This window comes from Cupressus sempervirens, chromosome 8 (genome assembly GCF_028749045.1).
Source record: "Cupressus sempervirens isolate cs-2001-9-10 chromosome 8, ASM2874904v1, whole genome shotgun sequence".
NCBI classification, from domain to species: domain Eukaryota; kingdom Viridiplantae; phylum Streptophyta; class Pinopsida; order Cupressales; family Cupressaceae; genus Cupressus; species Cupressus sempervirens.
Genome location: NC_143125.1, coordinates 535,642,771 through 535,663,914, shown reverse-complemented (window position 1 = coordinate 535,663,914; position 21,144 = coordinate 535,642,771).

The following is a 21,144-nucleotide window of genomic DNA, read 5'->3' as shown; positions in this document are numbered from 1 at the left end:
TACATTATTTAAATTCCTTGCATCTTAGAATTGTGGGGAAGCATCATTCGTTGATCAAGACAAGATCGACGATCAGACTAATCCACTTTCTAATAAAAACCAGTTAGTTGTACTGACCAATAAGAAATTGCCATATGAGCTCATGTCGTCTGACAACATTCCATTCCAGCAGATCCCATATCTTCTTTTGAGCAAGCAAGTACTTGGCATCATTCAATCCATGTATCATCCTGGCGCATTCTCACTTTCCTTATCTAATGAGCATTTTCAAATTACGAGCTTGCACCAGTCATCGATCTTCAAAAGATCAACAACAATACTGATTTTACCTTGTAGGGCATCTAAGAAAATACTTTAGATGTCACCATGGACACATGTCTGTAGGGCACATTCCCACTTTGTTTAAACTTCACTGAAATTCAAAATGTGGGGAAGCACCTTTCATTGATTAGGACAAGGATCGACGATTAGAAACAACTCTTCATTCTATGCTCACATCATCCACTTGGGCCAATGACATGACTGCTTTTAATCTGTGTGTTCTGACTATTGTATTTATTTTTGACACCTTTTGAGCACACATCATAAGTAGCTCCAGCTAAGCACAAGTCGCAGACCACATGGCGTGACTTCTACATTTTTCTATAATCTGGCCCCACTATGACATGCGTCGCAAAGGCGCATTCTTGCTTTTCTTATCTGAAGTGCAGCTTCATAATGTAGGATTACACTAACTGTAGCTCTTTGAAAGATCTATGGCTAATAAGACTTCATTTCCATTTAGCAGTCAAACTTCTCTAGTGGCACATTTGGCAGTACATGTCAGCAATCATTTATAGTGTGGCACACTGCATCATACAATTAAAACTATCTGACCCCACCTTGCCACACATCAAAAATCTGCTTGCCCACATTATTTATTTCCTATGCAGCTTCAAATTGTGGGCATGTGCTAGCCTTTGACCTTTGATAGATCAATGGTTATAGAAACTTCAAATCCTTATCACCACGTTGGCCAAAATGATGAATCAAAGTCTCCAATCATCCCAACTTGTCTGACACTTGCCACGGAAGACATCCATCCTTGAGAAAGGTGGGTCCATATTGTCAGACCTTGCCACTTGTCCAATTTCTACTTCCCCACATTATTTATCTGAGGAGCATTTCCTTCTTGTAGGAAAGCGCTAGCCCTTGATTCAAATGAAATCAATGGTTGATGCTTCTTGGTGATAAATTGCAAATCTCTGCTGGTGACTCAACCAATGATATCGTAGGAAATCCAGAACATGCACAAAAGTACTGATAAACCTGCTAAAGTTTTTGACAATTTAAGGTTCACTGGAATTTAGAAAGGCAAAGACTACATGTCACCAAGTCGCATGCCCGCATTATTTAAATACCTTGCATCTCAAAATTGTGGGCATGCGATATCTGTTGATCTAAACAAGATCAACGATTGTAAAACTTTGTGTTATCAGGGGGATTTTCAAATAAAATGATTAAGCCATTTGCGGGCTAAGCGTGGCCATGTAAGATTAAACAAAATATAATGAACTCATGCTTGCACAAGCCCTTCCCTTTGTGAAAAATATACCAAAAACATTTTTCTAAGAATATTTCCTGAGGGTTTTTAAAACTAGGGTAAACTAAAGATTTGAAAATACAAGGAACAAAACCCAAATCTACAACATTTTAAAGACTTAAATGATTTTTCACAAAATTTTCCCTTAACCTCTGCATAGTGAAAAATCAGACCAATAGTGGCTCTATCTGGGGATGATAGACTACCTGAGTTTATGCAAGAATTCAGAATCTCCGGGAGAGCAAACCACATATTTGGTAAAGAATGACAACTTCTTCAAAGAACACTGAGCAACACACAAAAACAAGAAACCAGACTGCACAGAGATATTTACAAAGATTTACAGTATATACAGAATGTATAAAACAACAAGAAACCCTAAAACTACTATTCATGGAGAAAATAAGTATCTTTCAAAAAAATACCTCTTCAAGAACTGTCCATGAACTGGCAGTTCAAGAATATTGTCCAATAAATCTTTGAGTATATAAGAATCCTCACCCCAAGTATTTTCAATTAGATATGGGCCTAACCAGATAGGATCAAATTTACCATGTTTTCCTTTATCCTCAATCCTATCATTCCACATTAAGACTAGATCTCCATCTTCAAACTTTCTACTTACCGTTCTTCTATCATAGAGTGTCTTAACTTGCAGTTGCAACTTTTGGTTCTTAAGAGATGCTTCTCTTCTGGTTTTTGTTAGTCCTACCAATTCATCCATCCTTTCTTGCATCTCATCTGTAGTATCTTCATCATACAACTGAATGTAATTGTAGAGTCCCATCAAGTTGTTCTAAGGCATTCATGCTTGAATTCCATACACCATATCAAATGGAGCTACACCAATGGCTTTCTTCACAGTTACCCTATCAGCCCATACTGCTACTTGTAACTTGGAACCCCATGCCTTTTTTCTTATCATCCAAGGTTCTCTTAATAACCTTCAACAGGCTCTTATTTGTGGATTTAGCTTGTCCATTCCCTTGTGGGTGATAAGGAGAAGATGATGACCTTGTTATTCCATATTTATCACAAAATTTAATGAATTCTTCAAACCTAAAGCACATTGCATTGTCTGTTACAATTTTCTGAGGACAACCAAATTTGGAAATAATAGTATTTAGTAGGAAATTATTAACAACTTTACTTGTTGCATTTCTTGTGGGAATAGCCTCTACCCACTTTGTAAAGTAGTCAGTAGCCACTAGGATCCAAGAATAGCTAGTGCTAGACTTGGGGGTAATCTCTCCTATGAAATCCATACCCCACTATTGAAAGGGTGCTTGAACCTCCACTAGCTTCAATGGAGTATTGCTTGAGAACTTTAGTTTTCCAGCAAACCTTTGACAAGGGTCACATTTCCTAATCATAATTTGGGCATCCTTGAAAAGGGAAGGCCACCAAAATCTAGCCCTCATCACTTTATGTGCAGTGGTCTTGGCCATATAGTGTCTTCCACACACTCCAGCATGCATTTCATTCAAGACTTCTTTTGCCTTTTCTTGATTGATACACTTCAGCAACACTCCCTCAAAATTTCTCCACCATAAATTGCCTTGAACAATTATGTATCTAATGGCTTGCAATTTAGTACTCCTCTTTTCATTTTTAGGCAAATGGGGAGGAGCTTCCATGTGTTGCAGGTAATATATAACATTGGTGTACTAGTCACAATGATCCATGTCACATAAGTTAGGCCTGAGGTCATCACTTACCACATTCATCTGATTGGCATCTAAATTAGATTTAGCCATGAGTTTAGCCAAACCTTGACCTCTTACCAACTTAGTTATCTATATTTCAATATTGAATTCTTGGATCCTATTGATCCATCTACACCTTTTGCCTGATACTTCCTGTTGAGCAAATATATCTTTCATTGCGACACTAGGTACAAAGGCAATGACAGTAGCACCTACTAGGTAGCACCTAAAATCCTTTATAGCCTTCACTAAAGCATATGCCTATTTTTCATTTATCTCATATTTTTGTTCAGCAGGCTATAGTAACTTACTGAAAAAGGCAATGGGTTGTTCATATCCTTCTTCATTTTTCTGCAACAAGACTGCAGCTACAGTGTGGAAGGATGCAAAAGAAAAAATATGCATGGGTTTTGAATAATCTGGAGTTCTTAGTACTCGAGCATTTTTTATTGCAATTTTGATATCTTTGAATGCTTGTGAAGGCTCACCATTCCAATCTATAGTGGCTCCCTTCTTGAGCATCTTTGAGATAGGTCTACTAATTTCAGCAAAATTGGTAACAAACCTTCTAAGAAAATTGACTTGGCCAAAGAAGGATTGAATTCCTTTTACATTTTTTGGCTTGGGGACTTTAGCAATAGTTTCTACTCTCTTAGGGTCTATCTTCATCCCATCCTTAGACACTATATATCCTAGTAATTTTCCTTTTGTGACCCCCAATGTGCATTTCTTTGGGTTCAAGGATGCTCCATATTCTAGAGCTTTGATAAAGATTTTTTGCAAATGTTTGCAATGATCCTCAACCTTCTTAGAATATGTTGTAAGATCATCCTGGTACACAACCATAAATTTGGCAATATAATCATGAAATGCCACATCCATGGCTCTTTGGAAAGTAGCTCCTGCATTAATCAGGCCAAATGGCATCCTTACATATACATATGTTCCCCATGCAGTTGTGAAGGTTGTCTTGAACTATTTACTTTCCTTTACCAAAATTTGATTATATCCAGAGAAACCATCCATCATTGACATTAGTTCAAAACCAGTCACTTGCTGCAACATGGCTTCCATATTGGGCAATCCATAATTGTCTTTCAAAGATGCAATGTTCAAATTTTTGAAATCCATGCATAATCTTATATCTCCATTTTTCTTTCTGAAAAGTACCAAATTTGAAACCCAGGTGGAATATCTATTTGGTTTGATTATCCCCCCATCCTTAAGTTTCATCAACTCTTCTTGCATTTTTGGAGCTAGGGTAGGGTTTACTAGTCTTTGTTTCTGTTCGAAAGGTTTTACATTATCTTTTAATGGTATGACATGCTGGAAAAAATCTTCCCTATAAGCCTTAAGGTCATCATATGACCATGCAAAAATATGTCTATATTTTCTAAGCAAGTCAATCAATGTTTTTTTGATTCTAGCATGCAGATTTTGGCCAATATAAACCTTTTTGGGAGCTTCATCAGTACCTAAGTTTATCTCTTCTAATTCCTGAGGCTTAGGGTTCTTAACTCCTAGTTTTACTCTGTCCTGGTTATCAAAAATATTTTCCAAGACCACTAACCCCTTAGGAACCTTATTGGTTTTCAATATCATAATCTCCTGTCCAAAAATGGTTTCCTTACCATCTATGGTTTCAATCAGTTCACTGCAATCCATCTCTTGACCATGGTACTTATCTTCATTTAAAAAAAATTTTGTAATGTCTTTGTCATCTTCAAAGACTTGCCAATTTTCAATGTTATCAAGTATGGAAGGCCTATTTTGTATCTCAAATTGAGATATTCTTGCAAATGATATCTCCTTAGGCTTGATTGCTACATTTTTTAACAAATCAGCCATCTTATTTTGAATCCTATCTCTCCATGAGTTACCAAATATATCAAAAGATTCTATCTGATCTCAAACTACATTTCTATACTACTTTAATCTCCTATTTTTGGATGCATAAGTTTCTTTTATCTGGGAGATAACTAACTCAAAATCCCCTATGACATGTAACTTCTTAATCCCATGATGTGTGGCAACTTTCAATCCTAGCAACAATGCCTCATATTCTACAATATTATTTGTGCAAGAAAACTTCAAAGTGAATGAATATTTGAAAGTATTTTTCTCAGGGGAAACACAAACTACACCTGCCCCTGCACACTCTTTTGAACTTGTCCCATCAAAAAACATTGTCCATAACATTAGTGAGTTAGTACAACACTCGACTTCATGTTCAATGATAGCAGGTAAATTTTCAACTTCTTGAATAATCAATACAGCTTTGAAAGCATTGACCCTAGTATCTAAGAAGCAACTGGCATCTTTGTCAATTTCTTCCCCTAAAATGTGATTAACCCTTGGTTCTCTATTTACCCTTACAGCTTTATCCCCAATGTGGAAAGTAGCATAGGTTAAGTCACACTACAGGCTTCCCCCCATGGCAGCTCTCCATTTGCGAGAGAGAACCATTCCATAGTGTGGAGGTATATCCACTATAAGGACAGACATGGTTAACTCTACTTCAGGATATGCAGCTAATTTGAATGGTAAAGCATTTATGGTACCTATGACTAAGACTTCCCTAGCATCCATTCCTCTACATCTGCCTTCCTTGGTATCCACTTTCAATCCTAAGGCTTCCATTACTTTGAAAGGCATTATGGTGTTAGAAGCTCCTAAGTCTATCATACAATTTTTAAGGGTCTTCCCTTTTATGATTAGACTGAGGAAAAAAGGGTCAATATCTTCTATAAATGCCACTGAGGAATCATCTAAAAACATTTGGGGAATTTGGGATATGATACCACTATCACCTACTAGTAATGGGGTTTGTTGGGCAATAGTTTGATCTACAACAGTATTATTTTTTTCTATCCCACCCAACCATGATAAAGCCTTGTTCTTATGCTCTTCAATTCTAAGAATTTTAGACAAGGGAACTTTTAGAGTAATTTAGGACAACAAACATATCATATCAATAGGTTCAACAATAGTGGGTTTTACAAGAGTACCTGGAGTTGAAGTCTTTTGGACAGCAGGCACCATTGTTTGCTAATAGTATCAGGTTCTAATCTCTTTGGCTGCACAACTATTTTTATTGTTTCATTTATCTAAAACTGAACTTTCTTTTTTGGTTCCCACTTCTTACCCTTATTATCTTTGATCTTAGGCACATCTACAATGACTCTCTTATTTTGATCATTCATCTTATGGGTGATATCTTAGATGAATACACTGGATGGCTTTCCTGCATCATTATTTACTATTCTACTTCTCAAATTGTAATTACTATGAACCTGAGAAATCATTTCAGCTGTGATTCTATCAATCTCTTCTTTGGAGGGCATTCTTAAGCTTGTGTGACCTACATCAGAGGATGTAACACATACCTTGTTTATATCATAACCTTCATCATCTGAAAGCACTTGCTAATGATGTAGATGATAAGAAATTCTTTGACTAGTAATATCATTTTTAGGTTCCTCAGAATCAAAATCTACAAGGTCATCATACATGCTCACCATATTGCAACTTATATCATCATGGCATTTCTCCTCACTTCCTTCTTCAGGCTATACCTCTTGATCTTGGGCAAATGACTGAGCAACAACACAATAATCAGCAGAATGAGGTGATTGACATACAATGCACCATGGTATATTATCATTCATATTTATAGTGTTCCTCTGTAAGGGATCTGGGGTACCCTTGTCTTTCACATTTTGTGTCTAGTTGGGATTGGCTTACCATCTTTCCACTGGGTGGTGTAGGGGTAATTTTGCATTCTAGGTTGCCTATTGAAATTGTTGTTATTCACAAGGGTTCTCTTAGCAACATTTGGCTTATTGAAATTAGTGGGATTCATCTTCTTGAGCAAGTCCAAAGCCTAGCCTATAGTGGGTTCTTTTGGCTTCTTTCCTATAGGAGTTTTATTAGCCTCCCTTTTATTATTGTTCTTAGGATTGAAAAGCTTTGGATCATCCCTCCTACCCAGTTTTCCAAATTCCTTCCTATTATTCTCTATATTTACTACAATTTTTTAGGCATCCCTTAAAGTCTTGGCATCCTTATCCCTCAATTGATAAGCCATTTTGCTATCAAAAGCATTGAAATATGTTGTAATATAGACATCCTCATTTAATCTCATGACTTGAAATAGTCTGTACATACCTTTCTAGAATCTTACATTAAAATCAAATATGGACTCATTGGGATTCTTCTTGATGTTGTTGAATTCATTTAACATGAATCTTTCATTAGTGTTGTCTCCATATTGCTCCTTGAATAATTTCTCCAAGTCACTCCATGAGGTGATGCTATCATCAGGCAACCTCCTAAACCAATCCCTTGCATCCTGTAATAACCCTTACTTTAAAGGTTACTAAAGAACCAATGCTAAACTACGATAATTTGTAAAACACCTATCTCGTACTACGAAGATATAATGTACTGTGAAATTTATCAGAACAAAACAGGCATCTAGTAAAAGATTAAGAGTGTAATGTCGCAAATAATTCACCAAATGAGCTGACTGCAATGTGACAATGGTAGGGCCAACAGAATTTATTTCAAGGACGAATCTATTACAAATTTAAATATAATAATCCAATTAAAATGAATAACATCAAGAACCTGGTATTGCTACTGCCATGAGGCTCCCGGAATGGTGATTTAGATTTTTTCCCTTGATCTACCCACCATATTCTAAATATATAGCTGATGTTGCATATATTAATGAGTTTTCCTGCCTACCAATACTTGCTAGACTAGTGCGAATTGTAATATAATTGTCCCCTTTTTAGATAATGTCCAACCTGATATATAATGCACTTACATGCAATCTGGTCAGCTATTAGATTACACCTCCAGACCTGCAGATTACGGATCTGTTAGCAGCCCGAAACTCTAAAAATGTGCGGTGTGCCTCCCAGATATAATGTCGACTGGGATAATTTGAAGCTACTAAGGTTTCCCTATGAATCATCATAGGCACAAAAGCACTCCTTCAAAACTGACTGCAACCCGCTGACGAAATCATTGATGGATTTAGATCCATCCCTGACAGAAATCGTGCTGAATGCTATCTCAAATCTAGATATAAAGGTGAACTGGTCGGCTGAGTCACAATGGTGTCTGAGGGTTGTTTCCAGCTATCCCATGAGTCACTCAAAGTCTGATTATTAATTTCAACTTCCAGAATGTAGACCTTGGATGCAATGTTTCCCTGCGGTGAAAGAGGAATCGACCTGCAATGTTTCCCTGCGGTGAAAGAGGAATTGACCCGAGCTGCCACCCGACCTCTCCTGAAACTTTAAACTCGACCTTCAAAATGGATACAGGTCGAACTGCCTATCACTCCCGCCTATTTTCGACTTCTTATTTAATCTACAGACTTGTGATTAGTTCGCAATCTTACTACTATCGCTGAGTCCGTCTAGTATGGGCAAGAAAAAACGTGCTAGGTCGTATTGCAATGAAAACCTGTGAATTTATTTATTAATTCTCTATACTCAAAAAAAATAATCTCAATGATATACGGAAGCTCTACTAGACGGAAAAATAGCCCTGGAACTCGTTCTTCTACCCTGATCTGTTTACACTGCGACCTCCCTATCATAGATCCAAATCTTCCACCGAAAAATGCCTAACTTGATGTGGATTGAGCCATCTGGGTTCGGGTAAGACTAGGTGGCAATTCACATAAAAATTCAACTAGGTAAATGTGCTTCCAGTTTCCTTCAATTGTACCCCCAGTCCGGCAATAGTTACTCCTTTCAACAAACCAAAAATTTGGCCTTAAGCCACAGATTTTTCCCTGATGAAATGACTGTGATGTCACCTCCAATCTGCAATAATTCACATGATATTTCACACCCTCAAAATTGTGTACCAATTGAGAGTTTTCATTCTCAATGGCCAGTTGTGACAATTGCAGAAACCCTAGGTTCCACAATGCACCTGTGATTGAATCACAATCTGATAACAAGAAAGAAATAAAACAATTGCTTTTTGAATGGAGCCCCGGGGTGCCTATTTATTCTTTTCTCTCCATCTTCTCTAGAGACTTCTAGAACATTTTTGATCTTATCTCTTAAGTGACTTTATTAAATATTTTATAATCCAAGTCACTTTATAAAATTAATTAAATATAAAGTTATCTTTTAATATATATTTATTTGATAACTTTATAAGTAATTAACTTAATATAATTTATTTATTTAATTAAAATGATTAATTAGTCATCCTCATAAAATATTCATTATTTTGGACAACCAAGTTAATCAAATTAATTAATCAGACTGTCACCGAAAATTGGGGACATGACAGTCCGCCCTTCCTGAAATTGCTTGTCCCCAAGCAATGGCTGAACCATGAATGAATTAGTCTGCCTGGATCCCAAATGTAAATATGTGTATCATCCCAATCCGCACCATACTCTCATGGAGAAAACATTATTACCAACAGCTGAAAAACTATACTCAATTCCCAAACAACTGACAATTTTGATGAAATCATCTGAAAACCAACTGTAGATGTCGGTAGAAGAAACCATTCTGCGGAACTCAATCCAACTGAAACATCAACTCTATCAAAACTCAAACCCCTGTCAAAATGACACCTGCACCCAACTACACTTTAGATATGAAAACAACCATAGGTACCTGAATCACTACCATCAAATCCAATCTCTGAAAAACTGCTCCGGGTGTGTTGATGCTGCAGGCTGAGTAACTTGCTACTACCAATTTTATTTTCAAAAGATGGTGCCAATCCATCCCATAATGGATGGTAAGAAACTAGAGCCAAACTGCACCTGTGTGAAAACAAATCTTCCAACTCTAGGTCAATAGAAAAATGATGAGCGTACCTCATCGTATAATGCCGGTAAGAACCCCCAAACTCTGCTACTGGCTCTCCATCGCTGGACTGAGAATCAATGGATGGTTCCAATTTTAGACTCCGAGTAGCTGTAGGCTGATTAGGATCCTGTGCACTTTTCTCAACAAACCTCTCCTCGAGATCCCTGTGAGGTAGCATAGTAGAGAGGACCATTATAATCTTCTTAACCAATCTGCAAATAATACTAATGTCTTGGATGAGAACACCTTCTGTCACTTTATGCGAATCCCAATGAACACGTGCACTATCCAAAAAATATCCCATGAATGGTTCAATGCAATAAAAATTATACGAGGAAGCATCAACATACTCCCCTGCACACCACAACTGATCTTCCTGTAAGGATGGCATACTCAACTAGACCATACTGTCGTCTATCTGAGAAGAATTAATCTGGAGTCTCGATTCTACTGGTGTCTCAAACTCATTAAGACCAGCTACTTCTAAATCCTGAACATGTGTGTCAGTTCCAACCTTATGCTCCTTAGTATCAATTGTAGGAGTGTACTCACCACCACCTACCTCAATAGACAAATGAGCTGGGTCTAGGGCTAGTTTTGACCGCAAATGCTCCAACTCCACGGTCACCTCCTTCAACTGAAACTGCAACTTTTGTAGATCCCGTCATGTGTCCTCTAAAGCTTCAGTAGTCGCTATGAGCTCCTAGGAAAGCTCACTCACCTCCTCTTCATGATCCAAGAGTGCCTCATATGCTGTACTTCCCCACTCAACCAGGTGATCACGGTCGGCTACCAATCGTAAATAATCCTGCTTCAAAATCTGAACAGCTTCACACAAGGCATGAATCTCTGCCAAAGAAAAGTAACCACCGCTGGACTCATCTGTCATAGAAGAACCCCAACCAGTAACAGCCAACAACTGACGAGCAGTATCAAAATGCTCACAAGCGATAGCAATGTCTCGCTCACTAACTTTAAACTGGCTAATCACATGATGGCTCTGGCTGAACTGTCTCCTACAAGCCTCTTCTAGTGCCCTGTCTAAAAAAGTATCCTCAAGGTTACTAGTTTCTAGACTATTACCATCCATAACTAGCGAATCATCTCCAAGATCCATATCAACATCCACGGTGTCAAAATCTGTAGTACTGTTGTCTAATTCCTCTGTACCCAAAGAATTTGTCAAAGAAGCTGAATCTTCAAAATTGTCCATTTCATCCTCCTGGATGTCAGCAAGGCCAAAATGATCCTGGGACTCATCTGTACATTCTGCCAAATATGAAAAATCTTCAACACCTTCCAGCAAGAACGGTCGTCTGCATATATGAACCAAACCCAAAAACAGTGCATAAAAACTAATACCAATATCGGATGAGCTGCTGGCACAAGGAAAAACAACACCATGTATTTTGCTAATCAAATCCATGATAGTACTCAAACAATCATGGCTATCATAAAGTGCTAAAGATCTTCGATTGACTGAATCCCAAATATTGCTCAAACATTCCCGAATCCATATACAAGAAATAGCTGGTAACTCAAGCAAACTACTTACCTGAGTAATGTGACCAATACTAGCTAACTTCTCATATTTGTCTGACATTGTCCTTGTATCCTGGATGTGAATGCAAGATGAACTCGTATCATTATCAGCCCCCACATATGAACTGCCTACTGTAGAAAACTGAGTGTCAGGCGTGCTAGATGAAACTAAGCTAAGCTCCATTGCATGCTTATTCCTATGTCTCTCCCAATCTTGTAATGCCAATGGAGCATTCACCAAAGTTGCTCGAGTGTCCTCCAGCTTGCGAGAAAGCTTGGCAACTTTCTCCTCCTTCCTCCTCAAGGAATCTGAATAGTCTTGACAAGTCTAAGAAGATGGTCATGATCAAATAGAAGATGTAAATAGCTCAACTTCATTGTTCCCATTCCTTCTTTAATCGCCTGTAAGTCAGTACAAGAAAACTTTGCCTGTACTCCCTTATGTTGACCTAGTGACTGAATCATCCGGATGTACTCCTCTATCATATCTCGCATCTTGTCATGATGAGATAATGAAGTCACAATACTGTCTTTACTCACCTTCAGCTGGCTCGACAAATCATGTGAAGTACTGCCAGTCTCAACCTCATGTGGCGAAGCATCTAACTGAGCCTGGTACTCTCTCTCAGCAAAGTCATGAATACTCATTGTTTGCTCATCTCTACCAAGCATCTCACCATCATGCACAATGACATCCTCATCATCATCTAAACCTTCTGCTCTATAGTCATTGCCTGTTGGAGCCATACCGTCCTGATTTCCTAAGATATTTCCCTTGGGTAACCTGTATACAACTGTCTCAACTTGAGTATCAAGTTGACAGTTACTATCCATTAGTGTAACATCTTTTACCACTTGAGGCTGAACTAAACCCTCTGTCTGGTTGCACACTTGTTTCTCAAACACCTCATTAAGGTTCCTGGTAACATCCCTCACTGAATCAGTCAGTGCTTTGTGAGAAGATTTACCAAATCGAAATCTAGTTGACTTATCGACCTTGATTGGGTCGGACAACCTGTCATTTAAATGGTGGTGCTTAACCAATAGTTCAGACATGTTATGCCTTATTTTTTGGAATTCATCCTGAATGTCTGAAAAGCCCTCCTTTCCACAATTCTGAATCTGGATACTGTGTCTATCAAATGCCCATGATTGTGTCCTTGAAGATTTTGTGTTGTACCAGTCCATCTTGGTTGAAGTAGAGTGCTAATCACTCATGTAATTTGGTTTTCACCCCACAGGATGGCAAGAAAACCGCTCTGATACCACTGTAATAACCATTACTTTAAAGGTTACTAAAGAACCAATGCTAAACTACGATAATTTGTAAAACACCTATCTCATACTACGAAGATATAACGTACTATGAAATTTATCAGAACAAAACAGGCATCTAGTAAAAGATTAAGAGTGTAATGTCGCAAATAATTCACCAAATGAGCTGACTGCAATGTGACAATGGTAGGGCCAAAAAAATTTATTTCAAGGATGAATCTATTACAAATTTGAATATAATAATCCAATTAAAATGAATAACATCAAGAACCTGGTATTGCTGCTGCCATGAGGCTCCCGAAATGGTGATTTAGATTTTTTCCCTTGATCTACCCACCATATTCTGAATATATAGCTGATGCTGCATATATTAATGAGTTTTCCCGCCTACCAATACTTGCTAGACTGGTGCGAATTGTAATATAATTGTCCCCTTTTTAGATAATGTCCAACCTGATATATAATGCATTTACATGCAATCTGGTCAGCTATTAGATTACACCTCCAGACCTGCAGATTACGGATCTGTTAGCAGCCCGAAACTCTGAAAATGTGTGGTGTGCCTCCCAGATATAATGTCAACTGGGATAATTTGAAGCTACTAAGGTTTCCCTATGAATCATCATAGGCACGAAAGCACTCCTTCAAAATTGACTGCAACCCGTTGATGAAATCATTGACGGATTTAGATCCATCCCTGACAGAAATCGCGTTGAATGCTGTCTCAAATCCAGATATAAAGGTGAACTGGTCGGCTGAGTCACAATGGTGTTTGAGGGTTGTTTCCACCTATCCCGTGAGTCACTCAAAGTCTGATTATTAATTTTGACTTCCAGAATGCAGACCTTGGATGCAATGTTTCCCTGCGGTGAAAGAGGAATCAACCCGAGCTGCCACCCGACCTCTTCTGAAACTTTAAACTTGACCTCCGAAATGGATACAAGCCAAACTTCCTATCACTCCCACCTATTTTTGACTTCTTATTTAATCTATAGACTTGTCATTAATTCACAATCTTACTACTGTCGCTGAGTCCATCTAGTATGGGCAAGAAAAAATGTGCTAGGTCGTATTGCAATGAAAACCTGTGAATTTATTTATTAATTCTCTATACTCAACAAAAATAATCTCAATGATAGGAAAGCTCTGCTAGATGAAAAAATAGCCCTGGAACTCGTTCTTCTACCTTGATCTGTTTACACTATGACCTCCCTATCATAGATCCAAATCTTCCACCGAAAAATGCCTAACTTGATGTGGACTGAGCCATTTGGGTTCGGGTAAGACCAGGTGGCAATTCACATAAAAATTCAACTAGGTAAATGTGCTTCCAGATTCCTTCAACTATACCCCCAGTCCGGCAATAGTTACTCCTTTCAACGAACCACAAATTTGGCCTTAAGCCACAGATTTTGCCCTGATGAAATGACTGTGATGTCACCTCCAATCTGCAATAATTCACATGATATTTCACACCCTCAAAATTGCATACCAATTGAGAGTTTTCGTTCTCAATGGCCAGTTGTGACAATTGTAGAAACCCTAGGTTCCACAATGCACCTGTGATTGAATCATAATCTGATAACAAGAAAGAAATAAAACAACTGCTTTTTGAATGGAGCCCCGGGGTGCCTATTTATTCTTTTCTCTCCATCTTCTCCAGAGACTTCTAGAACATTTTTGATCTTATCTCTTAAGTGACTTTATTAAATATTTTATAATCCAAGTCACTTTATTAAATTAATTAAATATAAAGTTATCTTTTAATATTTATTTATTTGATAACTTTATAAGTAATTAACTTAATATCATTTACTTATTTAATTAAAATGATTAATTAGTCATCCTCATAAAATATTCATTATTTTGGACAACCAAGTTAATCAAATTAATTAATCAGACTGTCACCAAAAATTGGGGACATGACACATCCTCAGTTAGTGAATGCACAAACAATTTCATTACCATATCTTCATGTTCAACTTCATAATCATTCAACATATCAATGAAAAATCTCAAATGTTCTTCACCAGTAACAACATTATTCGCAGAGAAATTAACCACTTTGTCTCTTAAATCAAACGATATGGGATGTGGGGCGCCAGGAATACTAGCAAATGATATTTTTCTATACTTTTCTAGGTATATAGGTTTCTTCTAGAAACTAGGAACATTTAAGGTACAAGCTATATTAGTTTGACTCAGAGGAGTAGCTTGGAATTATTGAGGTGGGGAAAATGGGATTTGGGTACTAATAGTGGATGATGAGGTAGGAGCCGATTGGGATATTCCCTGAGTTGAGACTATTGGACCATTAGCTACTACAGGAGTTGCAGGTGGGATAGACAAATTGGGCCATGAAGCCAATGCAAAATTAAATTTTATGAATTGGATTTTTCTCCTAGTTTTTGCAGCTTGAGCTTCATTCTCAACCTTCTCAAGTTCTTTTGCAAGATCTTCCCTCTCTTTTCTAGCCTTCTCCAGATCTAGATCTATTTTTGACATGGAGGGTTGTATGGGTTTTCTTGGTATAGCTTGAGGCTCATTTATTTGGATTCCTATAGCTTTGTCTTTCCTTTGATCTGGAGCTTTTGCAATGGGCTCTACAGGGTCCACTTGAACAGGTTTATAGGCTTGGACTCGAGCAATAACTGGCTCTTGCCTTTGATTTAGGCATTTTTCTTGATCTTGAACTTTAGCTCTCAGATTGTCTATATCTCCAAATACATCAGTATGGAGAGTTGTGATATTTTCTTCTAACTTTTTATTCTACTCCTTCAAGGCAGCCATCCTTCTTAGCAGAGAATCTCTTTCTATTATGGCATCCAAGGTGGCTTGCTCCTTCTCCTTTTCAAGAAAAATGCACTTAGCTTCTTCCTCAGCAATCCATTTCTTCAAAACTCCTATCTCAGAATGCACTTCTTTAGGATCTATAGAAGTAGCTTTTGAATCAGTAGGATCATCCAGATCTATAAGATTTGGCTACATGTATGGGGCTACTATGGGATTAAAAGGATTATCAAATGAACTCCTAAATCCTAGCCTATAGTTCATATCTGCTATAGGATCTGGCCTTGATGAAGAAATTCCTACCATGGACACATCTTTGTCTTGAAAGACTCTCTCATCTGGTAATGGGGTATTGAAAATGACTCCTAAGAGTCTTGTAGTTTCAGATTCAAAACTAAGTGAAGAAGACTCTCTTCCTAATACTGGTTGATACTAGGATTTGACGGATGCATTACCTCTGCATCCCCAGGTGGGATTTGGATCTGTCATTTTCTTATTTTGGTTCTTCCTACCACCTTGGGGTAAATCAGTATACATTGGTACATCAAGATTGGCTCTAATGTAAGCTCTTGTGTTCTTTCTCTTGTCAGCCATATTCACCTTTTGTTAAAATAAGCACTAGCTTCAAAACCTTGACTGATTCATCACCCTATTCTCGAGAAAATATACAATGACACTTATTTTTGACTCAAAGAAAACAACACACAAATAGAAATACAAAAATCTGACATGGATAAACCAATCACTGAGACCATAAGACTGCAACTCTTGCTTTTTAGATAAGACACTTGGATAGGCTGGATACGTCAGTGTCTAGCTATAGTACCTGGGCTATACCCTCTTTAAATTCTCAAGGTTTGTTACTAAAATATTTCCTTATAACCATGGGTAAAACTTAGATAACCTGACACACACGTACACAACAAGACCAAAGAAGTTGTAGTACTTTTCATAGATGTGTTGGACAACTCCATAGTAGAGTCACCATTTTGTTGGTGTTTGAAAACTACTAAGAAAAAAAATGCTTAATACCAAGACGATAATACTCACACAATCTAAAGACTAGCCAATTCTTATTAGCAATTGCATGTGTAAAACCATTTGGGCCCAAATTCAACAAAACCAAGGGTGGTTTTCTACCCTTCTGGCTCTGCAAAACTAGGGTGGGTATACCCAGGGATGATTCAAGACTGGGAAAAATGTATGAAGATTATTTTTAGTTTCATTCTTATTCTCATCTCAAATCCTCAAATACATACACAATTCTTGATAACTTGATAGACACATTCCATAAAGCAGATATGGCCAAAATTTCTTCTATAGATTTGCACAGGTTCTTAGCAATAGTGGCTGACTAAAGCTAAAAAATTCCATGCAAACAAGTACTGGCCAACTTTGAAGATCTACAGGAAATAAAAGTAAAATTGATTATAATTCTATATTTAAAAACCATTTGTGACATATTTCTCCTTCATTTGAATCAATTTGATCAGTGCCTAATCCATTGGGGTTCAGAGTCTACAACAAATCTTTAGATCTAATTTGTTGCCTTAGAACAAATATTATCAGCAATTCTTTTTAGAATTCATCATTCAAAATCATTTTCACTACTATAGCAACCTTATTAAATTCATTAGAGCTTTTACTCAATCCATTGAATTAATAGCAGTGATAAATAGATATACAATCTAACTGGATTGCATTCAATTGCACAAACCTTTACTTATAGAACATCAAGATAACCAAGTAATTAGAAGGAGAGAAAGTTTAGAAAGAACTGATATGGGGATAGTTCATAATTTGTACTCATTTTTCTTGAAAATTGTATACAATTTACAATAGACTCAGAATGACCTTCAGAAAGAAACACAACTCATTCTATATTCATGTATTCTCAGAGAAATGACAGAAAAAATACATCACAAACTTGCTTCCAAAACATTGGACCAAAGACAGACTAAGTATATCACATAGAAAGAATATAATTTGGACAATTCTGTAGCCCTAGAATCTCACTTAAATGGTGTGAGATGCAACAAGCTTCAGGCTAAGAGAAAGTGACAGGTGTCTTTTACAAGAAACATTTACGTACACTTATCACAAAATGACAAAAATGTGAGTAATAGAAAAAGTTTTACATGAAACATTCCTTTTGTGGGCCCTTTTTGTTACATCCTCTAGAATTGGCATAATAATTTGATTCTTTCATCCATTTGATTCCTCGAAATAAGTGATCATGAGGCTTGAAAGTGACATGTCTCCTTCAGTTATCTACAAGTCTACTTTAACTTGGGGATTTTCTCTATCTTTATCATCGACTGTTAAAGTAACAGTTACACTTGCATGATCTTTTGACATCTGCTCTGTAGACTTGAATTTTTCCTTCCACTTATTATAAACTATATCATCTAGCCAATCAAAACTCAGAACTTCTCTTTGTATAGTTATTAGGGAATTTGCAACTACCTCCATATTAACCAGTTCTTTTCAGATGGAGTTATAAAATATCTGCACTTTAACCAACTCCTCATTTGTTACTGCCCACAATAGATGGCCCGCTTCATTTATAACCTTATTTATTCTCTCACAGAAGGCTTCATCTAGCTCCCTCTTCCATTCCTCCTTTTCCTTTATTTTATCAACTATCTTTAGGGCACAAGGGAATAAATTAAAATTTTCCACAAAATACTTGGAAAGACAATTAGTTAATCTCCTGCAGAAAGAATCTTGTTTATCATCAAAATCTTGCAACTTATTTAGTAAGTCAAAAATTCCTTCTATCTGATGATATGTTAGATAAATAATAGATATACACATAGTAGTGATATCTGAACTTCTCTGTATCCAATTCTGTACAATGGGTCTGAATATAGCTCCATTTTTCTTTAATTCATCCTTGATTGTTGAAATCCTTGATAATTAATCAAAGACTGTGGGCCACTCTATCCTATCTATTAAATACATAATACCATGCCTCAATGTTTCTTCATGCTGATTGCTAAGCTCTACATGCATTGCATACAACTTATTCTTCTCCTCTTTAAAATCATTTGCAGTATAAAACTGAGGCCTCTCTGGAGTATCAGGTATCTCAATGATTGGAGTGGACTTGAAAGGTTCAATAGGTGGCCTTGGGGGGTATGCAATCTTGGGTTTACTAGTCTCTCCTAATTTTATTTTCCAAAGAATCTTCTCCATTTGGGCTACTTTATTTTCCAATGACTGTATTTGCATACCCCTCTCCTCATATGCTTTCAATACCTCCTCAAATCTAGCATTGAGTTGGGAAAATTTTTCTTCTTGTTGGCCAGACACCATGCCACCAAATTTTAGCATCTCTGATGCCATCCCAATTACTTGCTTACTACTTACCTCACCAGCCCTATATACTATCAATGTACCAGTATTCTCTGCAGTGGAAATCTCATGCATCCTGGTATTTTCCCTCTTTTCCATGGACCATATAACAAGGGCTTGGTGGTCTTCACTAAATTTAACTCCTCTATGAGCTTGTAATATTTCTTCAGTAGTTGTTAGTTGAACATCCTTCGACTTCCTTACTAAATAAAAGACAATAGCATTTTCTATATCCCATTTCGACAGAAGGAAGACTCCTGACTATCTAACTATTTGCCTCTCATCTTTAGGAGTAAACTGGGAAAAATCATTCAAAAAATTTGATTTCACCTCTTCCTTAATAACTAGGTTAGGTTTATCTGGCTACTCAACCTTGATTTTCTCACAAGCTTTCTCAAAATTTCCCATATTTAATCTTAACAAAAACTAAGCAAAAGCCCTAGATCTTACAAAATTTTCATCATTAAGAAATCTTTCAGAAGCTTGGGCAACTATTGGGTCAATTTCTTTACCTTGGTAATTAGCAATGGTTAGGTCCAAGGAAGGTGTAGGAGGTTCTTGTGGCTCTCCAACATCTAGGTCTGTAGAAGTGACAATCACATCCCCTTCTCCACCCATTTGTCTAAGTTGTTCCCTTAGAGATGCTTCATCATCTATCTAGATTGGGGATTGGCTTGGGGAGTATTGTTCCTTTTGAGAAGAAGAAGACCCTTGCTCTAATTTTTGCCTTTTTGGAGAGCTGGCTGCAGATGGACTTCTTGACCTTGGCTTTTGATGAGGGGGTGCCTGTTGCACATTTTGAATCATGACATAACCTGCCCTTCTCTACAATGTATATTGGCCAGGAGCTACCACATTTCTACTGCTTATTATTCTTTGTACTTCTACAACCTTGTCTGGATGTGTCTCAACATACATAGCTTTCTTTTCATTCATGGTTTGAATTATTACAGAAAAATTATTCATTAATGCTTGCATTTTAGCCCCCTAGTATTTCTTATCTTTCAATTGATCATACTGGGGGTCAAAATCATTAATGAATTCTAAGGTCTTACTAAAAACTATCTATTTCTCTTTCCTCATGTGTTGTTCTTGTAATGTGAAAACATTTCTTATTATGTCTTCTGGATAGTAAACTTGATGTACCATACGAGAAGCTTTCACTCTCTCCTTTAAGAGGTCATAGAACCCTTTAGGATCAATGAATCTGGCATGAGACTCTGCCATGTTATATCTGTCCAAAAATAAATTAAGGTGCTTCCACCCTTTTCTGACAAAAACAAAATCATGCACTACAGTAACAATTGGAAAGAAGGTGTCTTTCCTAGACAATTCCCTCTCATCTATAGTGCTTATTTGCCATAAGAGCTTAGCAATCCCTGTCTTCAAGGGCACATGAAAGGGAAACACATGGGGTTTTCCCACAAAACCATATACTCTTATCATAGTTGAAACATTATAAGGGATTATATCCCCCCAATTATGACTAACCAATAATCCTTGTGCATGGTCTTTAGGTCTAATCAATTCCAACAATACTTGTGGAATTTTGAGGGTGTCACCTTTCAAAAGAAACCTAAGCTTCAAAGCAAAGCATCTATTAAATCTCACATAGCTGGCATCTGTAGCTTCTAATGTCATATCTACACTCCACAGCTGCACTGGATTCCTCTCCCCATTTTGGTTGTTTCCAGCTCCATACCCTTGGAGAAAAAGGTGAATCCCTTGTATAAGAATACATGCATAAGCAATGAATACCAACAGAATGGTTTGTCTACTTTTCCCCTTGCTATCCCCACCAAGCCATTGTGAATTTCTTTTGCAAGAAAAGTAGCAAAATCGTGAATAGTATTCATTCCAAATTGAAGGGTTTGAGCCATTATAAGGACAATAGAACTTGGAATTTGAAAACCTTCATCTGTCCGAAAAATCTTGCAAAGAGAAAAATACAGTGCTTGAGCTCTCAAGTTGAAATGTATTCTCAACAATGGCTCTAGGGTACTAGCTGTAATCACAAGCAAAGTGCCAATTTTAG